At 37.2% G+C, this 23,751-nt stretch overlaps 1 long non-coding RNA gene across 1 annotated transcript in view; it reads right to left on the bottom strand.

Annotated features, from left to right (window-relative positions):
• The window catches only part of LOC139675546 (uncharacterized), a 164,447-nt gene that overhangs the window by 5,967 nt on the left and 134,729 nt on the right, over positions 1 to 23,751 (bottom strand). The window contains exon 2 of the long non-coding RNA XR_011698498.1: positions 23,324 to 23,378. This is a non-coding gene — a long non-coding RNA (uncharacterized lncRNA). The remainder of the gene's footprint in view (positions 1 to 23,323; positions 23,379 to 23,751) is intronic.

Below are 23,751 nucleotides of genomic sequence, written 5' to 3'. Positions count from 1 at the left end.
ATTGGATAGGAATGAGAAACAGCTATTCTCATATTTGAGCCTTTTCTTCAGCTTTATTTACAAAGAAGAGAGGCACAACAAAATGGATAAAACTGAAAGGTTTGCTCCTTTAAATTAGGTTGTGCAACAAAGCTTATAGAATTGCTATTCCAGTGGCTTTCCTGAACACTGAATCCTTGCTTGAAAGTTAAGATAAGTATCTGTAGCTTACAGCCTTTTTTTGCAATTTGTATTCAACAGAGTAACCAGAAACCAGTCCCTTGAACAATACCTGGTCTTAAAGAAGGGGACAATTCATTTGACACTGGGCTATCCCTCCAATTTTTCACTCAATCACAGGCTTAGTCCACCTTTCTTGTGATAGAATAAAGCCAAGATACACCTTAAGGCATTGCAAAAAATACTTAGTGGTGGATTTTCGTAAGTACTATTGATACAAAATTGATACTTTTACCTTTATTTCAAATAATGAAAATTTTTATGGTGGATGACATTACAAAAGGCAGAAAATCCTGAATGGTTGGTTTAAAATCCAAAATATTTATCTTGCTTAAAATCAAAGCGAAACAAAAGATTTCTTGCCATATCCCACTATCCAGAATTTGCTTCCTTAACACAAGAGCACTAAAGAAGAACAAGTTCAACAAAAATGTAGTCAGCAAATCAGCTGGCACATCCACTGAAAGCCTATAAAGCACACATACTGCTAGGCTTGACATCAAGAAGGTGTAAATCAATTCAACACTCAAAGCAGCTGAAGGACTCTGACATCAGCCAGGAAGGTCTGTCAGCAGTTTAGAGGTTTGGCTGCAACCCCCCTGAATGGCAGGACACTGACACCGAATGGTGGTCCAGGCTCTTATCCTGCCTATCCTGCAGGTGTTCCAGATGAAAGCAGCTTCCACCTCTGCTAGCTCAGCTGCTCTCCATGAATATTTTAACACTCATAAAAAATACATTACCCCTCCCCTGCACTTACGACTTTGCAGGGCTGCCAGAGTGTACAAGCTACCTAATTTCTCTAAAGAATTAAAAGAAGCACTGATTTAGGACCAACCTGTTTTGGTTATTTCATGGATAATTCAGGGTGTACTTGGTCATTCACAGAATTAATCCTGTAGGCTGTGTTCCTGTAAATTTTGTGTGACACCATTGCTTCCTGATGCACTGCCATCTTTCCCTTCTGAAGGACAGACATCAAGACAATCATTGTTCCAGGTGTCCTATTCCAGACTCAACCACCTCAGCCTTCCATATGTCTTTGGAAAAATGAAACCAGTTTAATCTCTGTCCTAGGACAAAAGTTCTTTTAGGCATTTCTCAGTCTCTACATCATCATCATCATCATCATCATCAATTTCACTCACTCCAACTCATCTCCTACATTATCACTGGTTTCCAAGTCTGGCTCCTGAACTTCTCAAAACTTTAATTGTTTTCCTCAGCCACTCCTTGACACAGTGACTATTCCTGCCCCTTAGTTCAAAGGACTCTTGGGTTCTTTGCCAAGCCAATCTCTGCATATGCAACTGTAGGGAAATTTTTCTCAATCCATAAATCCTGAATTTTCAGAAAGGACAAAGGTGAGGTACACTGGAGTATATGAATGGCAGCTGTACTGGATATTAATTCACTTATAATGGGGTTCTTCACGAGTGAAAACTAAATGCATAACTTAAGAAAAAATCTAGTAGTGAACAGTATCAAAGACATCTTATGTTGTATTAAAAAGATTACACACATCCTCTAAGTTTAATACTCTAATTTTAAAATGCTGGTAATTGTACAAGATTTAATACACAGCTCAAGAGTTGAAGAAGCTATTAACATGAGAAAACTCCATTGAGAAAGGAAATCAGTAACAGACATGTATGATACCACTTTATTCAATTCCTTCACTTTTACATTAGCATCTGCCCAATTGCTTCACCTCACAAGACAGACAACAGGTCAGAGATTGTAGAAGTGAAAACAATCTAATTTCAAAGTGTCTGCTACTCCCTCATGATTTTTGTCTTTTAGTCTTCCAGGCAGATAATTAAAATAGCTTCATGCAATAAAATTGGCAGTCAGCATGTTCAACCAAAGATAAATCACCTTTTTTACATCCTAACACATTATAAAGCCATAATAAGTATGGAATATACCGAAGCAGTGGCATAGAGACATGTGGCTGAGATCTACCCAGTTCTTCAGCTATTTTATTTTATCCAAAACTATACTTTAAATGATTAAGCTGTTCTGAGTCTTTCTTTAGAGGTTCAATGTTTGTTTATTAGCAGTATCAGACTGAATGAATTCCATAAAATATCACTCATCTTGACCTTTCATTAATTTTGGTTCCCAAACCCTATTTTCTAGGACTGAAAAATTCAACTGTACTGCAGTAGAAGTGGTTGTTTCAGTCCTACCTGTAGAGTGCCTTTATCTGTTTTTTCCACAACTAGGTTTACTTTTTTTTTTAATTATAGTTCTGGAAAAGCATGTTTTTCCTAAAAATATTTTTTAAAAAATAAAAATCCAATAAATAATTTTAAATTTACACTTTCTCCATTGCAAGCCAAACAATTAAAAGAAGTAGCTGTTATAAACTGGTTTAAAAATACAGAAATTAAGAAATCCTGATAAATGCTGTTGCTTTCAATTAGAGCAGGTACGTGCCAAAGAATTGCCTTGAAACCCTTGCATGAGTTGACTCAGTACTAACAACAAAAGATTTTTGTCCTTCCACTCCCCACCCTCCCTAAAACACATTCCTATCCTGTCCAGCTTTTTACTCTCCTTAAATAGTGTCCTCTGGACACTGTGGACTGCTAGAGAGTGGTAAAATGCTGAGAGCTGCTTTATTTCCTGACTGAGAACAGCAGGCTGTGGAGGAAAATGAAGTGAAAAGGGAAGCCTCCTCTTCAAAATGGTGAAGAATTTTTTCTTTCTGTCAGCAAATCAAGGAAATGACAGGTGGATTTAGGAAGTGGAGTCTCCATCTGTGATTGCAGCCTATGCTACTGCAACACTTCCAGCCTATGCTGTTCCAGTGAAATCCTTGTTCTACCAGCTCCTTCAGCAGGTCACATCAGACTGTAGAGGTAGGAGCACTGAGGGAGCTGTGATAACCCCAAATTGTACAAGTGGAGAAGAAAGGGAAGAGAATTTCACAAGTAATACAGAAAATGGTTTCCCAGGAAGAAGAAGAAATATTCATAACATTGACCTCCCCTCCTTTAGCCCATGGAAGATGTTTACCTAGTTAAATGCCAGCAGCCCAGGATTGGCTTGCTTCATGATTCAGTAAAACACTGATGTCAATAGCTGGATTCCAAGCATGAGAGAAATGTAGCTCTCTGTGCTCTTTAATAAGCCTGACTTTTTACAGCTGACCTACTGTAAGGTCCCAGAGTGCTGTGCCCATTAATCTGCAGACAACATGCTCAAACCACCTCTGCTGCCAGCAGAGAGCTAACAATTTTCTATCTAGTCATTTCAAAAGCAAAACATTTGTTCCTTGCAGCCAGCTGACAACATCTAATGCTCTGACCTCCAGAAAGCATGCAGCAAAGATTACCACAAAAACATGGTGTAGCTAAAAAGATGTAGCTAGAAAACTGATGTCATGACCGCAGGGACAGCACGACCCTTGTCTCTCACTGAACTGCCTGTGCTCTCCCCTGCTCTTGGATGGTTTATTGACAGCTGTGTGGCTGCTTGCTCCCAATTGCAGCAGTTCCTGTGCCAACAATTGGTTCATACGGTATCACAGAAAAAACACAAAGAAATATGAAAAATAGGGTAAGGCAAACAGGTTAAAGAGGTTGCAGGGCATTCAGAGTTACAGCCATTTCAACTAAACAATTTAATCCTATAGCATAAACACATATAGTAGAGTGCAAACAACACAATGAATAGTAAAATCTTTACTGTAGGGCAGCTGCAAGAAAAAGGGTATTACACACTTAGGCACGACTAATGTACCTGATAGTTCATACATGCTTTTTGCCCCACCCTGTTTCAAATGGGCAGGTATCCACATCCCCAAATTTTTAACAACTGCTACTCACATGCCTCCTTCTGGGCAGAATTAGGAATACAGCCAAAAAGACATGAGCAGGAGGAAAAAAGCTACATTTCTACTGCTGGAGGAGATCCACAAATGCACAAGGGCGACTTGGGTCCTTGGGCTCACTGCAGTGGAGGGACAGAGCAGGTGCTGCCCTGCACACCCGCCGACAGTCACTCCCCCCAGGGTGCTCAGCCTGGCACCGCCAACAAACACCATGGCCTCACATTCTCAGAAATAAGAATCACTGGACCATGAGGAAGCACTTTTACACGGTTCCCATTTCCCAGGGTGGCAGATAGGACTGCCTTAGGCTCACAGCCCTCGTGAGTTGGCAGGCCTGAATTCTCTGCCTGCTTTTGAGAAATACTGACAAGTAATGCCAACAGAAGTCTGATTGACATCTACCATATCAGCCTTTTACTGTGAGCATTGAGGGTTGGAAAAAGGAGGGAGGAGGGAATGGAGGCAAAGTTTCAAAGACTTTTTTTCTATGTAAATCTCATTTTTCTATAACTTTTAATGAGTTTTAAATAAACCTGTTTTCAACAGGCATATTATATGTGAATTAATGTAGAGCACTAGAATGAAATGTAAAATGTGTTCAAAAAGATAAAACAGGGCTGCAGTATTGGCTGTCACTTGTTTCACTGAAATACTGCATTCATTCTATAGCACCATCAAAGCTCATCTTCTCATTACCTTTTATTTGATTTACTGCTCTATAATACATTTACATAAAGAATAAAATATCATTTTACACACTGTGAGTGGGACCTGCATAAAAAGACAGCAAGAATGTCTTTGCACTTCATGAAGAAGAACTCAAAAAAGATGTCTCTGAGAGGGAAGCTAACCATCGAATATATTCATCAAAATCAGTGGAAACAGTATCACATATGATAGCAAGTGGGCAGTTCTGGAACATTTGTTCGGCTGTGGGCCAGATTTTGTCTTGTTCACACTGATGAAATCACAGCAAATCCATTTAACTAATTTTATGTCAACTTACCCACAACCAAAATTTTGTTCAGAGTGCAAATTCCCCATAAAAATTAAATGATTTCTTTCCCATGTGATGTGACCTACCAAAGATGACACTAGATACAGCTGTCAAGTCCATTACAACCCCTAGGTATGTCATCAAACTGGCACCCAAATAAAATTCCTTTTTAAATGAAGATAATACTCCCTTCTTCTTCCTAAAAATTTACTAATACACCAGAATGTGGTGTAATACATTATATATGCAGCATTCTAAAAATCAATTATCAACAGTTTTCAATAGCACTGCAGAGCATCAATTATAAATTCATTTGTAATTTTACAAGACAGTGAAAATAACAGTGCCACCATTATCAATTCAAGATTACTTTCACAAAGTGTGCTGTACAGTCCTCAGATATCAATCAGTACCTTGGTTTGAAAATCCACATGAAAGACAATGGCACAAGTGGTCATAACCTGCATTTAGGATCACTGATTGATTATTCACTGAACAAAAGAGTATATCCAACTGAATTACTCACCTCCCTGCCTGCAGGACAAGGATGTCCATTCTGAAAAGATTGGAAACCAGATATTATTTCACAGTCTTAGCCACAAGGAAATTAACTCCAATAAGAGTTTTATTTTACAGCAGCACAAATCCTTAAAAATTCAAGTGTCTCCAGGTGTAGAAAGGCAACTTGATAACAGAATCTTGTTAGCTTATTACTGAGCATCAATGACAGAGGTCTTCAAAGATTAAAAGGATTGAATTCTGTTAGTACTTTGCTTGCACCATCTCTATGGACAGCACTGCCCTCTGCATCAAAAGAGATCTTGAAAAAAGACTTCCCACTTTGAAGAGCTGCACAAAGTAATAGATGAATTGGCATTGTGATGGATGAGATACACATAAGGTTTGGGGGTTTTTCTCCACTTGTTCCTAAATGCCACTATTGGACCCTGTCAAACAGATGAGTACCAGACTGTACATTGCAATCAATGTACAGAAATCAGCTCTCACCTATGTTTCTAAATTTGCTATTTCAGGTAAATGAAATATTTGGATTCTGTCTTTATCCCAGTAGAGATATCAACATAGTAAACCATGCTTAATTTGGATTAGTAGCTATTGACTTACAAAATTATATCCATACTCTCTACATATGCTAGAAGTTCATTTTCATTCATGGTTACTGTTGAAGATAGCACAAAAAATTATTATAAGAACCTCCACAAGGTCATTTCTTCCCCCAACTTGTGGCTTTGGTATTTTAAGTATCATTAATTTAAAATGATAGTTGATCTAGGGTCAGAAAGTGCTTAATAAAAGATCTTAGGAGTCAAAAGTCTTCATGTCAACTCCAGATGAGTTTCACTCTGCAGAAATCAAGGTTGCAGAAGAAAACCGAAAACTGAATGCAACAACCGTGTAAGGGGAAGGGCTGATTGAAACATATATTCTTGATGAAATTCATAGGCACCAAGAGATGTAGGAGCAGCAGTTTTGTCAATGTCCTTTCATTAGTGAAGGGGTTTTGTTGCTTAAAAAAACCCAGAAAGCTTATCTTACTAGAGCAAAATTGTACCAAATGTAGTTTTCCTAAAACTACTTTAGGAATGTTCTTTCTACTCATGAAACCTCCAAAGTATTTAATATGCTTTGAGGACCAAATATGGTTTTTTTCATATGTGTAAAACTACGTATTATCTGAGCTGATCTGCACACAGGACAAGTTTCCCAGAGCCTGCAACTTTTCTTGGTTTGCTTCTTCTTCCTTTAGATGGTCGAGCTGTCAGTGTTGACTGCCTTGTGAGACAATGAGCAATGGCTGTAGCTATTGAGGGAGCAATTATTTCAAACCAAGTTCACTGAAGTCAGCAGTCCCAGTTGACAACACAGACAAATTAAGTGAATGCACTGACAAAGGTGGGGGACTTCAAAACCTTCCCTATTCACAATATACATTGTGGCCTGGCATATACAAATGCACTTACTTCAGGAAAATACATCAATTTTTTTGCATTTTAATTAGGAAAATACTTCTGACCACACCTCTGTAGACTCATCCAGTGGTAGAAATTTAAAGCAAATGCTTGCTTAGACAAAATTCTGGTATGCAAACCATAAGTACAATTTTTTGTTGTAGCACAGATGTAATAAATGTCAGAAGACTAAAAGGTTCTGTGAAACATATATACCTACGCCATCAAATTCAAGAGGAGGAGATGAGATTAAAGTAGTTCTGAGCTTGATTATTCAAGCTGCAGGAAACTGATTAGTGTATTAGGTGCTTCATTAAAAATATCTTCCTGAGCAAACATATTTACAATTTTCAAGGCCACGTTTTCAAAAGCTTCGCTTATTCTCATCTACTCTTGCACCTTTAACTTCCAACTAGCAGAGACATTTCGTACCTATCACAATACGAAAGTTCAACACACTAAATGAGAATTCAGCTTCAATGCATTACCCTTTGCACTCCATCGCTGGGATTTAAATCCCAGCTGGATGTTCATATTCATGATGAGGCTGCAATTATTTCTGCATCTCTGCTGCACTAACATGAGAACTTCACTTCTTCACTTTCAGCAATAAGAAAAGAGGCTGTAAAATTCTCTCTATGAACATCTGAGATAGCAAAGATCCAAAGGAATTTTAATTATTCATCATCCATAAGATCCAGAACTCTGCATTCAATTCTAAAAGATGCAAGAATCCTCATAAGATTTCTCAGGCTTTTTATAATTAATAGAAATATTGAGATGAAGACCTTCCCTATATCCAACTCATTGCATGTAGTAATTTGTATGAGTACTGCTTTCTAATGAAACTTTTGCTACATGAACTTGCCTGGTTGGTAATGGAACAAAGATGCAACTTTAACTGCAACTATAAATTGTGATCGGTAAATACTGAAATTTGGATAATTTACTAGACTAAGATTCTCAGGTGGAGAAACTGAGTTTTGAACTCTGTATCTAAATTATGGTTACTGCTATGACTTTTCCTTTTGAAAGAGCTAAAGAAGCCTAAAATTAATTATGTGAACAAACTTCTCAAATAACAACTATTTGTAATCATTCTGCATAAACTGAAACCTGTCAAGAATCTGCCTTAATTATGCATTGAGCAGTCACTGGTAGGTAACTAGCTTTTAATCTGAGACCTGTTTGCCCATTTTTTTGTACCTCATCTCTAATGAATTACTCTCTCACATGTCATTCTTCTACCCAGTTAATACATCAAATGTACCTTTGAGGATATAGCACACGTTATACAAAGTCTCTATATGCCTCGTTTTATAGAAAGAAGAATCACAGACTGTATATATTGCATGTTAAGAAAAATTATGATACTTGTGTTTCATTATAACACCCTCACTAGAAAAGCATATCTGGGAGCAGAAATAGCAGCTATGGAAAGAACACTGAGAGCAAATTCAAAGAGAGCAGCAGCAATTACTATGCATAACACAAGAGTCAGTGTCTTGTCAGGGCCATGGATGTAGGTGATAAATTACATTAGCAAAGAGTTGAAAAATTACCTTTTTAAAATACAATAGTAGCTAAAAAGAAAACTGATCCTAACCAGATTAGATCCAAACACAATACTCTTCTTCAAATCAATGATTATGGTACAACACAACATTATGCCTACCATGTGGACCTTAATAGAAATTATTTTCCTTATTTTTGCTGTTTAAAATAAACAGCTACAAAATATATTTGATTTTCTCTTCTCTGCCTAATATTTGCTTAGGTGAAAGTCTCTTCAATATGCTAGGGAGCTGAAAGGTTGTATCTAAGCTCTTTCTCTTTCAAAAAATTCAGTTTCAGAACATCCCATTTCCCTCCTTCTTGTCTCATACACAAAGCTGCACTCAAAGTACCACTGTAGCCTGTTGGGTTTGATAGGATGATTTTCCTTCTTTTTAAAGAACCACCTGCCCTTCTGTCCTGACTTTTATTTTCCTTTGCAGAACTATGATTTGCATTTGGGCTGGTTACCAGGGTGACTCAGCAGAACATTTCTGCAGAACGTTCCTTGGTCTACAGTATAAACCGATGCAATTTCCCATATATCCTTCTCAGCAGAATCACCTAAAAGTTTCAAGATGGGAAAATGGTGCTCAATCATGATACAGTCCCTAACAGAGACAGATAGGTCCAAAACAGAATCCCAAAGTGCTTGGTGGAGAACACTCTGAGGTCAACTCCAGTATTAGAACAGCAGAGTGTGACCATTCATAGCTCAAATATGCCTTCAGCTAGTGTAGAACTTTCTGATCAAGGAACTCGGCAATTGATTTGCAGCAGGCTGTTTGCCATCTTTCAGGAGCAGTAGTTCAGCACCACTAATGCTCTATTAATAAAAAGCAAAGGATAACACTGATTTTTTTTTAAATTCTACCACTGTATGGTTATGCAAAACCCTGCATTTTCTTGGCAGATACAGAGTATTAGTATTACAGAAAAATGCTACTGATAAATTGTCACGCATTAAAAATGTCTCCCAGATTCTGCTAACCCATCAAATTCCATCCAGTGGACATCTAAACAAAAAATGAATTAACACGTAGCACAGTCACATCTGTCTATATGGCTACAGAGCCTCCTTTTCTTCTCTGTTATCCAGAGATATGGTAAATCTATTTGATGACATGAAATTTCATTACCACAAACCATTAATTGAAATGAAATGAAAATAACCATCAGACTACTTACTTTGTGATGTATGTGCATGGCAAGGAGGTTTCTTCTGACACTGAGCTACACAATAGGACAGACTACTAAAATACTGTACTTTTTCCTGTCCTTTTGGAGTTTTCTTTCAGTGTTCTGCACACTAATTCAACCTTTCACCTTCAGAGCTTTATCAAACAAACTAAGATAGCATATTAAAGGGACATCCCCTATCATAAAATGCTTACATGGTGCAAAATGTCCTGAAAATAGGAATGGTCGTGGCTTGTTTTTTCTGCAAAAAAAATTTCATTAGGAAAGTTGACTATTCCTAAAGGAAAGTCCCCAAAGTACTTCAACACACCATTTCACCTGCTTTCTGAAATGGAAGGTATAGAGCTTCATGAATCTAATACAGTGAACAAAGTTCACAGAGACAGTTGTGATAAATTATAGGAATTATAGCAGGCACACAAAGCAATGAATCATTCAGTATCTTGTATATTAGTTTCATTGTAGTCCTCTTTGCTACAGATGTGTGAGATCCCAGTCCAGTGGATAATGTGGACAATCCCAGTACTCCAATAAAACCTTTTTCTCAGTAATCATTACCTCCCCTTCCTGCTTCTTGCTGCATTATACTGGAAAACTATATTAGAGAGCATCGACAATCTGGGAAACATGCTGCTCAGCCACAGCATGGTTAGATCAGCAAAACCCAAATTATTTTAAAGCCACACAAAACATGCAAAGTAGTTTTAAGGAAAACAAACTCAATTACTTACTAAACAAAACAAACAAAGCTTAAATGGTACAGAGAGTAAACAAATCAGGCTCCTACGTAAGCAGAAGTGTATTCGAAACAAAAAAGCATAGTGCAGAAAATATATGAGGTCACTCAAATCACTCTGATATCCCCTCCCTACCACATACGGGGAAGAAGACCCAAAAGAAGAGCTCTACTGGTTCTCTTAACTCTGCTCAGCCTCATAAACATCAGGGAGAGAGAAAATTTGTTAGAGAGGGGAGCATATTTGGGAGTAGGTCCCCATTAATGCAGAGCAACAGCAGTGGATCAAGGAAACAAAACAGCTACTTCTGGGTCTCATGGTCCCATGACCTGATGGCCCACTTGTGGCTGGGGGACACCATCTAGTTCAGTTTCATCCCAAAGAAATATGGTTCACGAGTTGATGACTTCTCTGTGACATGAATTAAAGCATAGGGAGTGAAGACTCACTTCAAAAGCCCAATATTCATGTGAACTTCTAATGCAGACATGCCCACAATGGTGTAAATAGGAAAATATTCCTTTATAATTATGGTGGAATGAAACAATCGCAAGGTCTCCCACTTTACAGCTTCCCTCTCCTGCTACAGTATCACCATAAATCTCCCCAGATAAATGCTACCCAAAGATGCAGTTTTCTTGAGTAGATGAGTCCTTTTACAGTAGAGAGTCATTTAGATTTGGCTATTTAGGGAGTGCAAAGAATTAAAATACCACAACTATGTGAAAGAACACCAAGCACTCCTGACGAAAATTGGAAAACTAACAAGGAGGCCAAACACAAACATTGAAGCTAATTTGGCTGTGATCAGATATATGCAAATAGAGGAAAAAAATAAATTCTCTGATGCAGATAACCACAAATAACTACATTTCCTTAACATCCTTAAGTTTGTAAACCTTGGGGAGTAAACTTTGAATGCCTCCCATTTTGACATGAATATTTCACACATCTCTAAGTCTAACAACACTTACATACATCAGAGGGGTGCTATGAGACTTAATTAATGTTTGCAAATCACTGTGAGACACAGGGATGAAAGGTGCTACAAAACAATATCTCCTAGCTAAAACTTTCAAGAACAAATCCTTGACTGGTGTTAATTGTCAGTTCCTCTCTAAAGTCACTGAAGCTGTCCAATTTATAAGTGCCTGCTCCTCAAATCAAATGGGTTTTGTAAGAGGACAAATACCATTCTCATTAGAAAGATATCTACAGAATAACAGACCAGTTTATTAGTATGGAGCCCAAACTGACTCTGAATTTTAAGGTATGCTTTACTTCTGATTGGTGACTTTCTTAAACTACAATAAAAATCGATATGGTTTTTTTTAACAAGTGTCTGACAAGCCTGCAAATGAAATGCTGCTGTTGCTGACAAATTCTGCCTTTTTTTCCTATACATGAAGGATAGACAAAACGATCCTCATCTATAAGAGTGGAAGTCAAATGAAGGAGACACACCCTTGGTCAGTGTACTTGCATCCTGCAGTGGGACAGAGACAGCCAGAGTAGGTGCCCTTGGTCATGCCCACCAAGCAAGTGGAATGTCAAAACAGAGCTCTTTTCTATTCTGTGTGGTTTTGTCTATGAAGAATATCAGATACTTGGAAGACTACAAAAAAAATCCATCCTCCAATTCCTCAGTGCTTATGACTCATGCTTGCAGGTGCAACCGGTTACCAGGGTGACACATTCCCAGGCTCCAGGCTCCAAATCCAATGCAATTTCTTACCACATCTTGTGACAAGCTGCTGCAGCAGAAGCCAGGATTCCTTCTGTGAGAGCTCAAGCAATTAACCCACGAGACAAGCTCTGAGAGAGCTTGTAATGGGAGTAAAGTATCAAAACCGTGTTGGTTCCCTGCCTGTGTCTTTAATACCATCTGTCAGTATTGGCTATTATGGTTGCTTTCGAAGGCCAGAGTGCTTTTAAAAAGTTGCAATTTTCTGAACAACAGGGAGCACTTCTTGCTAAGCTAATATGAGGATTTTTGTAACGGTCAGCTTTGTAGCATCTCACAAGTACGTCTTCAAAACTGTTTTCAGCATTCAGTTTTCATCTCTCACCTGCCCTCCCCCCCAGCCTCACAAAAACACAAGCTTTCTTTCAATTAATTACTTTTCAAGCTAAAAACTAAAATATAATCCAAAGTGCATTTAAGACTAAAATTCCAATCTTTGCATATTGAAATATCAAAGAAAAAATGTAAGAAACCTGGTGAACAAAGCAAACCAGCTTGCCATATTCCTTCCTAAAGCTCTTTGAAGACCCTGTGAATCTCTCCTCAGGGACAATATTTGAGATTCACACTTCTGTGATAGTCATCACTACACCTGCAACCCTAAATTTTCCCAATTCCCTTAGAACTGCAGATTCACAACACCAATAATACTGCATTTAGGAAAACATGTCTGTAATTTTACTACACCTGTATGCATCAAGGTGACAGAATCTAGCAACCCTCATGCACTTCAAAAGATTAAAATGATGAAATAATAAATGATCACATTTATACATGCCCTCCCTTAGAGGATACCTAACCACCTTACGAAAATATGATTTAAGCCTCACCATGCCTCTCTGTTGTCACATTATTCTTATTCTATCAAAGGAGAAAACGTATAAAAGGAATAAAGGCATTCCCTAAGGTCACTCAACTAGTCAGATGCAGTACAGGGAGATTAATTTATGAGATCTGAATTCTAGTCAACAGTTCTGCTCCCTGAAATAACTAAACTCTTCAAGTTACACAGCACTACATGTTCCTAAAATGCCTTGTACTTTTTCTTCTTTGTGCCATTTGGGAAAATACCATATATACGTTTTGACTCATTACAGCACTCTTCTCAACTTCAAAGCATTTTGAGCATAATTAAGAGGTTTTCATGTAATGAAGGTGATTCTAATAAAATGCAATGCAGCTAGAAGCCATGGGACTAAAGTCTGATACCATTCAGTGGAGATTGTGCAGATTAAGAGGCGCACACCAAATCATGATCATAAATGCAACTAATTAGAAAGAGAAGCACACTTATATTTGTCTCAAAAGACAATTACGCCAGAGGGACTCTCCTTTTGTGGGAGCCATTTTATCACCAGCTTCTTTTTCTCTTAAGACAAAATTTGTATAAAACATTAATTTCATAGATGAAAAGATGCACAAGATGTAAAATATGTAATCAATGCTCTCACTTAGCATCAAAATAAATGCTTGACCCCCCCCCACTGCCCTCTGGTTTACTAGCAGGAAACATGCTCTAAAACCCCAGAACAAAAAACTGGATAAGATAGCATTTTAATTTAGACTTTGACAAGTCTTAGCACAGATTGTTTGAGTGATTCCTTCTGTTGCACAGGGACATATGCTGGCCAAGAGTCAGAGTGCCAAAATACAGCCCTGAGAGCAGCAGACTTAAAATCCTTGCTGTGCCTGATTCAAACATCCAGTCTGACTTTTTTTCCTTGCAGTCCTGTGTCCCTTTTTGCAATCCTGATTTCTTACAAGAAGTACAGACAGTAAGCTTCATTTTTTCCTTTAGGTTTCACTGGCCTCTTAGAAATAGTCTGTGGATCTGGAAGGACACCACACAGTAAAACCCAAAATACCACAAGCCAATTCAACAAACTCTTGTCTGCTGAGAAGGCAACAAAGCAGTTCAAAGCAAAAACACAGAGAAGGCATAAACTATCAGGAATTTGATCTTAGAATTTAAAAAGGGACTCAACTGGAGTGCTTTACAGAGTGAGTTAACAGGGCAGAGATTTCACCTTGTAAATACAAAATTATGCAAAACAATAACGAGTAAAGAACTTTATAAATGGGTGCCAATACCCTGAACAAGATGGCATTGATGATTCGTGTGCACAGTGTCATTAACATATAGCATATAATTTCATCTCAGGGAACGTTTTCCACAGTCATGTTGGAATGCTCTCAGATGTTCATGGTTTTTCATCAATACTCTACGGAAAATAATTTAGGAGGAAAGAGTAATATAACATTGATCTTAAGAATGTAGGTTTATGACATAGGGCATTTTTGAATGTGAGGTCTCTGATGTTATGGACTACTCATCCAGCTGGTTGGAGCTGAGGCAATCTCCTACTTTACGTGGCAACAATCCCAATGTTTAGATCCCAAAAGAACAACAGCCATTCCTGGAACTGCAGATAACAGCATTATAATTGTTTTGGCACTGGTTAATCCAGGTCCATTAAAGGATATTTCAGCTGAGACTTAGGAGATACTGCAGGTCTGGTTGTGTGCAGCTTGGATTCAGACAGTGGGCTGCATTCTGGGCCCACTGGTGTCTTTCCACAGGGTGTGGAGAGGTTGTTTACACACGCTGTGCCTTGACTTCTCTGCCTAGACAAACAGGGGTGATGAGAATATGTGGTGACTCAGGAGTAAAAGCAAACTCAAATCCTCTGAAGTAAGCAAGGAGGACTGCCTATAACTGCTCCAGTCCCAAGCAAAGGGTGATCACAATCTTAACTCTTTCTACATAGCTTGTAATCCTTTCTTCACTAGGAATTTCACAGTTTTAAATTTAAAAAAATCTTAAAATAAAACCCCTAAAATTATGGTAAAACACACCACCCAACAGCACAGAAATTAAATCCCTCTAACAATCAATTAGTTCAGATAACATCCCTAACATGGTCTTGATTTTGCAAATCCCTCAGTGCATGTGCTTATCTTTAAATCCTGAAATTATCATATTAAAACCAATAAAATCTTTAGTTGCTGAAGCACTTTGGTACATTAAGAGCTTTGTTTTGATTGACATGGACCTTTTTACTTTTGTTTTTCAAAAATACACTTAGTATCAATGTTATAAAAACAACAACAAAAACCACAAAATCCAAATCCACAAAACAGTAGAAAGAAATCCAGTGAAATCTACCAGATCATCTGGAGAAAAATATCTTGCCAGGAGTAGCATTCTGTATTTCTCAGTCAAAATACAGAGTCAAGGTTTTCCACAATAAATATCCCATCTATAAGCAAATAGTTTAAGATATCTTGAAAACAAAATAAATTTTTGTAAATACTGTTTCATTAAAGAATGAATCACTGCTGAAATTATGCAAGATTTACCTCCAACATCTGCTGTTACTGATTGCTTTTGAATGGTTTGGTTGAAAGACTTGTTGCCATTGTAGCATGACCTTTTTCTTTTATATTCAGATTGCTTTATTACTGTAACTAAAAGCTAAAAGTTAGAACTAAATATTCTAAAAGCTTCAAGGAAAGCATTGGATGACTCCATAATTTCTGAAGCTTAATTCCTTTTTGGATTAAATAGATTGCTTTATATTAAACAGCATGAACTTAGACTCTTTGACTTTAGATGTCTTATTTTTTAACTTTATATGATGGCAGTAGAGTGTCAGGCACTCTTTACAGAATATTCTTTACAGAGAGGATAAGGGCTTTTGTTACTTTGATTACATGTTTCAGGTTTGATTTTCCTTGTTGCAGTAGCAGTCACTTGTCTTATTTATAAAGGTGCAGAGACCAAAGCAGAGGTTTGCCAGGTACACTTCAACCACTGTAGAACAGCCCTCCTACAGCAGGTTCTTCTGTTTATATACTAGAACACTGCAGTTCATGGCAGTATTGACTTCTGAAGTCAAGTTCAATTTGATGCTCACCCTAAATTTTATCTTCCCTTCCATTAATTCTTCACTTCCATCTCCTAATTAAACTCTCTGAGTTTATATTTATACATCTGATTACCTGCTCCCAAAGGAACCACTATGGTATTTGGTCTTTTTCAATCTCACTCTTCTGATTTGTCTACTGCTCTCTACTTTTTCTAGGCATTTTTACCTCAGAATTAAATATGCCTCCCATTGCTTGTGGCTTAAGTATATTTCAGCAGATTTCCCTGGAAAACTGCATAACACTGAAATAAGAACCAACAAGCTACAGTGAGAACTTTGTTCCTCACGAGCTGTCAAATTTGAAGGCTTTGATTCAAGGTTTCCATTTTTGCCCTCAACTTTCTCTGTCAGAGAAAGCCTGACTTCCAAATCTGGCCAGCTTCCCTTATGTGCAAGCAGATTTGCACAGTCTCTTCCTTCTTCTCTGAGAAGGGAAGCCGCTTTTTCCATTCTGAAACCGCAACCCACGAGAGATGATTCCCCATGAATAATACAGGACTACTGAAAACACCGAATAGCCACTTAAGAGGGTAATATTTTTCCCAGAAGGATCACTTTTCACAGAGGAAAATTGTTTACTTCCTCACTACTGAAAGCATTTGTTTCTGTAAAAGTTATTCTAAGTGTTCAGCAGTTCAGGATACACTGCAAATGTAAATGGGCTTGTAGAGGTGGATCTTTGGTTTATCAACATTTACCACTTAGACATTGCTTTTTGTCTTTCAACAGCAAAGCTACCAGAAGTTTCAATTAAAATTGAACCCTCTCTCTCCTGCTTATCTGCTACTATCTGGTTGTGTTGTTTTTTTACCTCCTGCTTGCAGACAGGAAACGGATACAGTCACAGTTAATTGTAAATTCTTGCTCCATTAGACAGATTACAGAGCACACCAAATCACTCAAGTTTATCACTCCCTCTGGGTTAGCCACTTCTATCATCCACAGCTATTTATACCTGAATTTTTCATGGCAGAAGTTTGAAATTCAGTAGCAAGCTGAATAGGAACAGATCTGTTTCTGACAGCATGTGCTCTTCTCAGCAGCAAGAATAAAGATGTTTTGATGCCTAAAATGTGCCTTGGAATGTTCTCAGCATAAAGATACCAGGAAAGAGAACACACAAACAGTGTAAAACTCTACTGCCTGACTTTGTCTGAGAGGGAAAGTGAAATTTATATCTCTGCTTGAAGTATAATCTCTCAAAGGAGGAGTAATAGCAATCATGGAGGTGAAGCGTATCATCCCACCTTCTGCCCAGCGCTCCCCCTTCCCACCTAAAGAGGACATGAACTTCCTCATCAAACCTTAATGGTGCAGAAATTTTCCCGACTACAGCAGTCCACAGCACATTTTAATTTATTGCATTTAGGGCTATAAACCCATGTTTTACTACTGAAATTAATTGTGTCTGACACTTCCATCACATTAACACACATTAGGCGCCATGACCTTTGGATGATCAAGGAAGACCTAATTTAATAATTTAGAGACAGTTTGATGTCTGAGTAGGTCCCAAAGGGGAAAGAAAAGTGGTATGAAAAATGATCCTATTTCATTAGAGGGGGATATTTGCTTACTAAATCTCCCAGACAAACTTTCCCTGCTACTTTACCATAATATCTATGGGACACATACAACACTCTAAGTTCTCATAGTGCTATATGTGCCTTATAATGCTGGTCATCTAATGCTCTGTCAAACAATCTCTAAATTTTTAGAGGAGCTACGCACTTTTGCAGGACTGCAAACTCACAACAGAAATGTTTCTTCTTAAACAGCAGCTGGAAGAGAAAACAGGCTAACAACTGCAATTAAACAAAGGCAGTCATAATTCACTTGAAGCTTACAGAACACATTTGGCATCTGTCAGAAACAGAAAAAATCAAAATTAACCATCAATTACAGATGATTGATTCTAGTCAGTTTAACTCAATCTTCATGTGAAAGCAGATATAATTCAGTATGAATAGACAAGTGGACAGAAGGTGTGAGGAACCAAGAGATGAGCAGACAGACAGTGTGGCCAATCCCATTCAATTTCAAAATATTGACACTCGAGAAAAACACTCCCCTACAGCAAATACTCCTGTTCCACAGGGTGCAGGAGAGATAAAGGGTCATAATAAACTCATGAAGGTTTTTACCTTGTGTTTGAAGCAAAATGCTGTCTAGTATAAGGGCCTGAGTGACCTGCAAAAACAGACTGCCAGGCTGCAAGGAAAAATGGAAATCTACCTTTCTTCCACATTTATTTCTAAATAATATCGGTAATTATTCATTTGTTAAACTGGTTTTTAAAAATCCTAAACTGAAATTTTATTTTAAACTTGGTATGACAATTATTGTATGGTAAACTCTTAATAGGTGTTAACTGAAGATTTAAAAACACTGTACTGGTTAGGGTGCAGATTTTAATGACTAGGAGAAGCAAAAATCAGCCACAAAATAATTTGCTGCAATAAAACTTAACACTCAACAAAACGTGTCAGATTGAGTGGAAATGAGTTCTTATTTATAGATAGATCTGAGGCCACTACCTCCAGATTGCATTTCCAAGAAAATTCTTCTTTGTTTATTAGTTCTGTTTAACTTTTCTTTTCATGCCTGGATAATGTTTTTAAAAATCTCAACACAGCACAAATATTAAGTGTCACTTGTACTCACCTAATCTTCTCTTGAGGTAGGAGTACTTGCAGCTCTTACCTGTGGCCCAGGATGGAGCAGCTCCTCTTGCCAAAAAGGCAGCTGGGTTACACCTCTGCTGGCCCTGCCTGCCAAGACTAGAATTTTCAGACAGGATAACCCAGTGCATCAGTTCCTGTCTACCACAAGCTGATTTTTTTTTCCTGCCTACCACAAGCTGTTAATTGCCAAGCAGACACTAAAAAAAATCATAGATCAAGAATTGTGAGAATAAGTAGTTTTTCTTTGTCTAAATTTAGTTCCTAAATCTTTTTCCATGAGGACTTTAAATGTGAAAGTATTAAAATTCAGAGCAAAATAATTTTCTTGATATGTAACAACTAACTCTCTTCGCTCTCAGCCTCAGCCTTGTCCTAGTACACCTTAGTAAGTAGTAATAAATTAAGAAATAAGTAAATAGGAATTTAAAAAGCACTAACAAAATATAAGCATTAGTTCATTAATTTCTAACTGATTAGGGAAGAATGTGACATAATAGGAGATACAGGGATAAAAGAGAAAATATTTTAGACAGGGAAATTAAAAAGACCTCTATATAGCCATCTACATATCTAAACATATATCTACCTATATGTAATAGAAAAGCTGAAGTGGATGCCACTAAGGGATACCACCAATGATGGAACAAACCAATCAAATAATTAAGATAATTAAAACTTTGTGCTAAGTGACAACTATGTGTCTATACAATGTAAGTAACTTGCACAAATGTACCCATGTCATTGTTGCAATGTATTTATGTAAACACCCACTAACAGGAGACGTTACACTCCGTTGGTAACACTAAAAAGTTTTAGATGTAAACTGGTAGGGAGGATCAACATTAAAAACATAGTCTGTATTCTCTCCTGGCAGTGAACTTGATAGCTTTGGGCTCCAATAAGAAAAACAATCTTTAAAATTCTATCTAAAAAGCTGATTCCACTTCCTCAGCCAGCACAGCCTGCTATTAATCCACATCATCTGTGATGGGATGAAAGGATGAAAATGCACAAGCAGGTAAAACACAAGGCTATTTTAGCTTCTGATTGTACCTTCCTGGAGTTAATGAACCACAAACATCTTGATAAATATATAGCCTGAGAACAGTAACTTGTTGATACAAGATATAATTTACTATATTAAATGAACAACAAACACAGATTAATTTTCTTTCTTATTTAAAGAATTAAGCTTTGTTCTCACGTATTACAGGCACGTATTTACTTTCTGCCACAGCTGCAACATCAAGTCTCCTCTAAAGCAATTAGCAAAGTGAAAAGAAAGCAGTTAACTTTCACTTTACAGGCAGTAGACGGTATTTGTACTTATGACATCTTCACACGTTGAGCAGAGTGTCCTAGTTTTCCAATTTTCTTGCCTCTTCACACTGTTTACAACCGTGTCATGCTTCTCTGTCTATAATGCAAGCAATTTAGTTTTGACACAAATTCACAGTCCTTGGCATTTAGAATACTTTCATGAACAATTTCTGTGCTGGTTAGACTCAAATTTCACACAATTTCCTTGTAAAGCAAGTCATCTTTGCTCCCAGTGTTTACTAAAACAGAATTGCTAAGAAATCTTCATTCCTAAGTAGCAACGTGCAATGCTATGAGGTGATCCAGGGCACATTGCCTGCCCATTATTCTGCTTCTCAGCCCCCCACTGACCTGGAGAATGAAAGATGTATGCATAGGCATAGGGTTTATTTGTAACACACCGTCACAGACATGTCACGTGCATACTCTGCCTGTTTCCTTTCCCTCTTTCTTCCTTTTTCCAACTGAGTGAGTAGTATTTGGTCATTTTTGCACACTCACTATAGAGAGAAAAAAAACCCTCTAAATTAATATTTTTATCTCATGAGATTCTGTCTATTATGCTATGTCTGTTATTTCCCTGTTGTGAGAACCTTTGATAAATAAAGGCTACTGAGGAAGCAGCATGGATATGCAGCATCCCGCTCCTATGCACAACATTTCCCTTTAGTGTTTGTATTAACTGCTCCTGTTTTGGCACATCAGAGGACAGGGGAGAGAGCTGCTGAGGTTGGAAAGTGAATTACTACTTCTGTTGTAGGCATCTTTACCAGTGCCTTTGCTCTGTTGTTATTCTAATGGATACCCAATGTGAAGGGAACGGTGACAAAAGCCATTTATTCTCATCATCTTCACTGATCCCACTCAGAGATGATTCTATTAATTGTTGCATCCAAGAACTCATCTCATCTTTACTGATCAAAAATTCATAATTCAATCAGCCCTATGGAATTACAAGCCATATCTCAATCTACTTTGTGATGAGTTCGAGAACTCACATTAATGTGCTAAAGCCCAAGTCAAAGGAGATGATGCTCCCTTTTTAGATGGTTAACCTGGCTGCTTTTCTTTCATTATAGCAAGACAATATTGACATCCTTTCAAAAAGATTTAGTAAAGTTCCAAAATCACTTTTATGTCACTTAACATATACTGCTTGCTATTATTTCATCACTGGTATTACTTAGGGAAAGCATAACAGCTGTGCATCAGTGTCCACTTAACTGCTACTGTTAGTTTCTCTTTTAGTTTTAGATCTTTTCTCTGTTGTGGGAACTTTGCTTGATCACAGGGGAAATGATAAGACAAGGTACACAGTTTGAATCTGTGTAAAGTGCCATTTGCTGCACAAGCACTCCCTGTCCTTGTAAACTAGGCCATTAATAAACATGATGAGTTTTTACACTGCTAAAATTACAGGGTTTGTCAAGACCAAAACACTTTTGTCATACATTTTAGCAAAGAGTCTTTTTACCTCAGGCAGAAAATTATCAATATATAATCATTACTGTTGGAGGGAAAAGAGGAAATAAATTATAGCCTAAATTTTTGAGACATACCTCTGTCTCTTGAAGGGAAAATTTAATCTACAATTTAGAAAAACCACTGAACAGAATAGTATCCTTTCTGAAAATTATTTTCACATGCTTTAGTGCCTCAACTACTTTTGATGTGATAACTAAGCTGAAAAGTGCTGACTATCCACCTAGAAAACAATGAAAGAAGCTTTGATTCTGCATATGTTACACAGAACAATTTGGTGAGGAGAGCAAAAAGAATGCAACATTTGGGACCATTTTGTATATTTGCAATAGCAGACAATAAAAATATCTCAAGAAAATTCTTCATATAATATTGTGCAATATGAATTCTGGCAACATTCACCAAATACTAATTAACTGGGCTCCAAAAAATGCTGATATCAAGCATTTAGGGGAGTTGGGGGGAGAGGGGGAGAAGAAAACAGAGGAAGCAGAAAGGAAGAGCAAAGACATTTTGGAAGCAAAACCACTTCCATAAATCATCATTTTGGATTATTGCTTGAGATTTAATACAGCTAAAAATAGACCAGAAAGCACTACTGTCCTGCACAGTTACCCAGCTCTTATAACACAAAGGCATCCTGTCTTGAAAAGATGCCAGCCAGCATAAATCCCTGATAAGCTGCATAAAAACAAATGCAAAGAGCACTGTGATTTTCATGCATACCTCTCATAAACACTTCTGGCTTTTGGGAGTACTGGCAAGACTGTTCCTGTGAGACATTGCACCTTGACTACATCAGGTATTTTCACAATTTCCTTACTGTTGGTATACACAGATTCAAATTTATTTCCTTATTCCTTGCTGTCACACAAATTCCTAAGGTACCTTTGATACAGAGATTACAGTGGCAGATGAGACAAACTGCAGTTTCTTTTCCTAACCTCCATGAGCACTATTAAAAGATAAAATTTTGTTCTTCATCTCAAACTTTTGTACCCACAACACAGACCTAGGAAAGTCTTAGGTTACTTGTAGTGTTTCTTTCACATAAACAGTTTATGCAAGAATACTCAGCCCAGAGTCACTCTGTGACAATAAAATTAAAAAAATCAATATTGTTAAATGACATTTTTCTACAGTGTTTAAAGCATCAGAGCTATTCTGCCTCACAAACTAATCCATTTTACTGCCTTTACTGAATACAACTGAGCAATTTTAGCAATAACACATTGGCCCAGCATTTATATATCCTTTTTAAGACAAAGAGAGATGACAAGTAAAAACAAAAGTCTTCATAATTATCCTTCTAGCAATAGTTGAAAAAAAATAAAAGCCAAAATAAATTTTTCTTCTATGCCTTCTTTACCTTTATTCATGATAACAAAAAATTAAATACTCAAATTAGTGTTTGGAATAACAAACAGTTTCATTTCAGTTGTTATCAAATCTTGAGGTCGTATTAGTGGTTTTTCTTTAAAATAACAAGATTAATTTATTCATGTGAGAATCATCTTTCATCAGACAAAAATTTAGTACTATGGACAGGAACTTGAAAGCATGAAACCTTCATGTTTCATTACCTAAAATGCAAAAATGAAATTAAGTTCAGATTAGTTTTCTAACAGCCAGCTTTGTGTGCTTACCTCAGGAGATTTTAGTTTTCAGTGTTGAAGACATTTCTGTTGACTTACCAAGGTTCTATAGAACATATAAACAAAAGAAGTAAGAGTAAAAGGTATTTTTCAAAAACCATATGTATGTACTCTACTACTAAACTTTATTTCTTCAGTCTTCAAATGCATCTTTTCATATCAAGTTCTGATGCAAAGGCATTTCTATTTCATTTGAATTTTAGGGACTGATACACATTGTGATCTTGTGATATGGATAGTAATGAGAGTTCCTCACAGAGGATAAATCTTTGGCACTGGAGAGTTAGATACACAGTAATGCTGTTCCATTTTCTGATCTCACTTTTTCAGACTATACTTTTCATAAGGAAAAAATTAATATACAGCTGTCTTGGAGCAAAGAAATGTTGCAATTTTTCATTGTGTTTATTACAAAAATG

This window comes from Pithys albifrons, chromosome 9 (assembly GCF_047495875.1).
Source record: "Pithys albifrons albifrons isolate INPA30051 chromosome 9, PitAlb_v1, whole genome shotgun sequence".
Classification (NCBI taxonomy): Eukaryota; Metazoa; Chordata; class Aves; order Passeriformes; family Thamnophilidae; genus Pithys; species Pithys albifrons.
The sequence above is the reverse complement of the archived record's forward strand: the minus strand, read 5'-3'. Positions and strand labels throughout refer to the sequence as shown.